Source organism: Cupressus sempervirens, chromosome 3, assembly GCF_028749045.1.
Source record: "Cupressus sempervirens isolate cs-2001-9-10 chromosome 3, ASM2874904v1, whole genome shotgun sequence".
Classification (NCBI taxonomy): Eukaryota; Viridiplantae; Streptophyta; class Pinopsida; order Cupressales; family Cupressaceae; genus Cupressus; species Cupressus sempervirens.
In genome coordinates this window covers 274,571,127-274,577,331 of record NC_143120.1, presented here as the reverse complement: position 1 = coordinate 274,577,331, position 6,205 = coordinate 274,571,127, and positions in this window count along the sequence as shown.

Below are 6,205 nucleotides of genomic sequence, written 5' to 3'. Positions count from 1 at the left end.
AGGTAAAAGGTAATAAAGTAATAAACAGTAATTGATCAGCAAGTTCCCTCTTGTGATTGCACAATTAGAGCCCCAATTTAGGGGAGAACTCTTTATCAGAGATCTAGAGGTCATTATGCAATTACACAGGTTTTGTAGGAGCAATTTCTGAGAGAAAGGTTTTTAGAAAAAGGGAATTGTTGCGTGTTATGTGCGCCCATTGTTTTAGCATCAAATCCAGGTAGGATCTTGTGGTTTAATCGTACAGTAGATTTCCATTCTTTGAATTCTTGTCTTCTTCATGTCTGGATATATCTATTTTCAAAATTTTAGATTTGGTTGAAACTCTTGTGTTGAAATTTACTATTCTTTGTCCTTGATTTTGTCTATGAACGAATTAATTAAGTTGAAACCCTTGTTTGTTAAATTGAGATTGGAAACCCTCGTTTGATTTAAATTGGGTGATTCGTAATGGATTTGATTAAATTCGAGATAGGGGTTTTAAAAAGAAAAGTAGTTTTAAATTACTAAATTTAATTGTTTAAATTTCGTTGCTCTATTAGATCTAGTTTGGAAAGTTTCCATTTTTAGTAAGCTTTTGTTTTTGGAAAGTTCCCATTTTAGTAAGTTTCCATTTTGAGTAAGCTTTTGTTTTTGGAAAGTTCCCATTTTAGTAAGTTTCCTTTTTTGAAACTTTCTATTTTTAGTAGGTTTCCATTTTTAGTTTGTTTTCATTTTTGGAAAGTTTTTGTTTTTAGTAAGTTTCAATTTTGGAAAGTTTTTGTGTTCAGTAAGTTTCCATTTTTGGAAAGTTTCTATTTTTTGCATGTTTCTATTTTTGGAAAGTTATTGTTTTTAGCAGGTTTCCATTTTTTGAAAGTTTCTATTTTTATTAGGTTTCTATTTTTAGCAAGTTTTTATTTTTTGAAATTTTCTATTTTTAGTAGGTTTCCATTTTTGAAAAGTTTATATTTTTAACATGTTTCTATTTTTGGAAAGTCTCTATTTTTAGTAGGTTTCCTTTTCGGGAAAGTTTTTCCAAAGTTTAATAAATTTAAAATTATTATGGTAATAATTGATAATTATTATTAATAATAATTTTAATAAGTATTGTTAAAATTTGAAATTTAATTATTTGAAATTTTGATTTATTACTTTATTATTTAAATATATTTCTAAAGTAAATTAAAAATCAAAGAAATTAATTGGGAGAATTAATATTTTTTTTTATAAACTTGGATGTGTTTATATGGTTTAGATATATCAAAATGATTTGTAATACTAGGGAAATTGTATTATTCAAAAACCTTAGTAATTATAATAATTTGAGAAAATGAAAATTGAAACCCTAGTTTTGAACATCGAATCTTGTGTTTATTTTGGTAACAAATTGAACTATGAAACTATGTTTAAGTAACTTTATATGATTTGTTGAATCATCTGGGATTCTAGTGAACTTGGAAACCTTAGTAAATCTAGTAAATAGAGAAATGGAAACTAAAACCCTGATTGAGATCGAAAATATTATGAACTGTAATATTTGGAAATGAAAATGAAAACTTGAAAACCTATAGTGAACATTGAACTTATTTGTTTTCAAAACCTTATGAATTATGAAAATGAGTTTTCTATGTACTCTTTATTACGTGTGGTTTATTGATGTTGGGTTTCAGGGTTGACTTAGTACTTTGACCAAATCAGGATGTTTACTAGAGGCTCAGGAGTTCTGTTTTGTGATGTCATGATGATGGTTTGATCATAATCTTTTATACTCAACCATGGTAATGTGTCTTGTATGCTCTATGAGATGTTTTGATCTATTGATAATTATTGCTTTATAGTGTTCTTGTGTGAAACTAAGGTGAATGGTGTGACCTATCTGATATAACATTTGAGTCTTTGATCAGTTGTATTTGGATTACTTTCTAGTCACTTGTATAGGATTGAGGTGTTGGTATGATTTGTTCTTGGTGAAGTCATGTATGACGTGGATTGGTTTATGTGTACTTTCTTGGATTAGTCCTGTTAGGATGATCATTTTAGTGATGCTTGTATTTTGACCAGTGATATTTCAATGCTTGTCAGTTACTTGATTAAGAACTGATGTATGGTATGTGGTCTTTTGAGATCTTTTTTATTTTACTGAGCTTAGGGTAGGTTATATGTATGTCATGTTGGGATGTGGCTTGCAATGGAGGTCGAGGCCCCAAAGAGGCTGACAGGTAACCCATTGTAGGTTATTTAATAAGTGATAACATTTCATTAAATGGGTTTACAATGAATTAATAAGAGTCATTATTTTCCTTGCCCATGCCTCGAGTGCTAGTACAACCTAGGATGGGAGTAGAGAGGACACTTGTTTGTGATCATGCTTTGTTAGTATGCCTTGTTAGTATGAAAGGATACTAGTGCTACATAGAATCATTAAGGGGGCAGAGGATCAAAACACTAGTCGGGTAACCTTAGAGTTCATTCGTGCGATGACACTTGCCCACATGCATAATAGGTTTCCTACGTATCTGTGTTGTCTCTAGGATTAGTTGATACTTGTGTCTTGGTACCCTTTGAGATAGTTTGCTTTTAGGTGATTCCTTGAATCTAGATGTTGGTTTTGACTTTTGATTTTTTTATCCTCTTTGGGGCTTGAGTTTATCTCCTTAGTTCGGTGGGAGTGGACATTTTTGGGTTCCACGAGGTTGGGTGGTAGTGTTTTTATTTATACCATTGAGATCCAACCGTCAAATGTCATTGTTGGAGGTGTTTGTGTAGATGTTCCTTTCTATCCGTTCTTGCATTTCTATGATGGATGGTTATACATATTGTATTGTATTTGATTTCATAGATCTTACGAGATAATGTAATCTATTTCATGATGTATATTATTTCAGCCTTTCATACCCTGTGACCTATACAGAGGATGATTGTGCATTCTATTTATTGCCAAGTGGTATCATATATAATTATATTTTATTTAAATGGAATTTGTACTTGTACTTATTCTTTAATGTGGATGTGTCATATATTAGTTTTAGTATTAATTACACTTATATGTGATTCAATATCATGGGACCCTTAAGAGTTGTAACTTGTTTATGTGTTGTTGATGTATGAGTGTATGTTAATTGCTTCTGTTATTCTATAACTGTTGTTGTATCTTTATCTTTAAAAAAGAAAATGTTTGTCAAATTTAGTAAAACTTTAGTTTAACTTCTTTTGGGTCACATGGCGGGGCATTGCAAGAAGGGTTTTCTTAGAGAAAGTTTGAGTCCTTGTGCAATACCTATTGTGCTAACACCTAAAAAGAATGGAGTATGGAGAATGTGCACTAAATCTAGAGCCATAAACAAGATAAAGTAAAGTACAAATTTCCTTTGCCTAGGATGGATGACATAATGGATAGTTTGAGTGGAGCAAAGTAATTTACCAAGATTGATTTGGAAAATGGCTATCATCATATTAGAATCAAAGAAGGAGATGTATAGAAGATTTCTTTTAAGACTAATGGGAGTTTCTATGAGTGGTTGGTTATTTTAGTTTAACTAATATACCTAGTACTCTTATGAGGCCGATGAATGAGGTTTTGAAGAGATTCTTGGGTAAATTTGTGATTGTATAACTAAATGACATCTTGATATTTAGTAAAACTAAGGAAGAGCATCTTGGGCATATCAGACAACTATTGTAGAAATTGAAGGAGGAGAAGTTGTTGATTAACCTAAAGAAATGTTCATTTATGAAGGAAGAGATTGTTTATCTTGATTTTTTTATTTCAACTAATGGTTTGAAGATGGATCCTTAAAAGGTAAAAGCTATTCTTGATAGGCCCATACCTAATAATGTTGGACAAGTAAGATCATTTCACAAGTTGGCAAGTTTTTATAGGAAGTTCATTAGAAATTCCAATTCTATTTGTAATGTTATGATTGAGACTATGAGAGGAGATAAAAAGGATTTCAAATGGACAAATGGATTATAGAAGAGCTTTGGAACATCGAAACAAAAGATTACATAATTGCCTACATTTTCTTTATTGAATTTTAGTAAAGTTTTTCAAGTTAAGTCTGATGCTAGTGGAAGTGATATTGGAGCTATTTTGAGTCAAGAGGGAAGACTTGTAGCTTTATTTATTGTGAATTTGAATGATGCTAAGATTAAATATTCATTTTATGATCAGGATGTTTATGCTATTGTCCAAGCTTTGAGAAAAAGAGACATTATTTGATACCTAAAGATTTTGTGTTGTATATTGACCATAAAGCTTTGCAATATTTAGGAAGTCAGAATAAGTTGAATCAAAGACATCGAAAGTGAGTTTTTGCAAAACTTTTCTTTTTCATTGAAGCATAAGAGTGGATAGTCAAATAAAGTTGTTGATGCATTGAGCAGAATAAGGAATTTACTGATAAAGATGAGAGTTGAAGTACTTGGTTTTAATGATTTGACGAATTTGTATGAAACTAATCCTAATTTTTTAGGCCCTTGGAAAGCTTTTAAAGAATAGATGGTAAGTGATAAGTGGACCGATTATTTAATTCAGGAAGATATGTTGTTTAAGGGAATTCAATTGCGGATACCTAGAGGGTCTATGAGAGAGAACATCATGAAGGAAAAACATAGTAGAAAACTTGTTGAACATTTTGAGATTGATAAGACAATGAACTTTATTTTTGATAGATACTTTTGACCACATATTTATAAGGATGTGCAGAGAATGGTTAGAAGTTACAAAATTTGTCAAACAACAAAAGGAACTAGCTAGAATTTGGGATTGTATTAACCATTGTCCATACTTGATAAACCTTGGGAAGATATCAATATGGATTTTGGTCTTGGTTTACCTAGAACTCAAAGAGGTAATGATTCTATTTTGGTAGTAGTTGATAGATATTCAAAGATGGCTCATTTCATACCTTGTAAGATGACATCTAATGCAGTACATGTGGTTGAATTATTCTTCAAGGAAGTGATAAGATTGTGGTTTTCCTAAAACTATTGTTTTAGATAGAGATACTAAGGTTACTGGTTATTTCTGGAAGACACTTTGGAAGATGGATACAAATTTGAAGTTTAATTCTAAATTTCATCTGCAAACAAATGGACAAACTAAGGTTGTGAACAAAAGTTAGGGTCATTTATTTAGATGTTTGGTTGGAGATAAACCTGCTAATTGGGATTTGGTTTTGGCACAAGCATAATTTGCATATAATAATTTTGTGAATAGAAGCACTAAGAAGACATCCTTTGAAATTGTTAATGGGTTGCATCCTATAGGAACTACTGAATTAAGGGATGTGAAACTTGAGATGAAAAGAAGTGTTGAAGTTGAGGAATTTGCAGAATTCATGAAGACTTTACATGAGGAAGTGAAAATGAACTTGGAGGACAATAATTTAGGATACAAACAAAGAGAAGATAAAAGGAAGAGACATAAATATTTTGAAGTTGGAGACAAGCTTATGATTCATTTGAAGAGGAACAGATTTCCATCTGGCACCTACAACAAGCTGAAGATGAAGAAATTTGGTCCTTTTAAGATCCCAAGAAGGTTTGAAAATGGAAATGCCTTTCAAGTTGAATTACCATATGATATGGATATTTCACTTATATTCAACATTGCATATATCTTTGAGTATTTTGAATTAGATGATGAATTGATAGACAACTTAGATTATCCTAAGAAAAAGGCAAATAACATTAAGAGTATCTTGAATAGCAGAATAAGTAAGAGTACCAAAGGAAAAGACAACATGGAATAGCTAGTTTAGTGGAGAGATAAACCAATTGAAGATAGTTCATTGATTACACAAGATGAGTTGGATCTTTATGATTCAAGTCATAATATCAAGGATTTATGTGGACATCACTTCTTTATTATCCCTAGGTGTCTGATGTAGGAGCATCTTAGGTCTTTGAGCGATCTTGCATTAATCAAAAATATTCTTGTTTTATGTACCAATTTTTTGTTTGAAAAGTAGTCATTGCTACTTTTGGTTTCATATTGTGTGGAGTTGATATCACGGTAAGGACCTATCCTAGACCCTTATCTTAAGTACATGAGTTCTAATGTTTTATATTTCTTGAGTTCTATGTCATTTTTTGCGGTCTCTGTTTCCTACAATTTTCTTCTAGTAAGGCATGTTGTTTCATTTGGCACAATTTCCTATGCTTATGTGGCATCTTGTGCATCTAGGAGCCAACTTCTAACTCTCGTGTAGACCTATCCTTA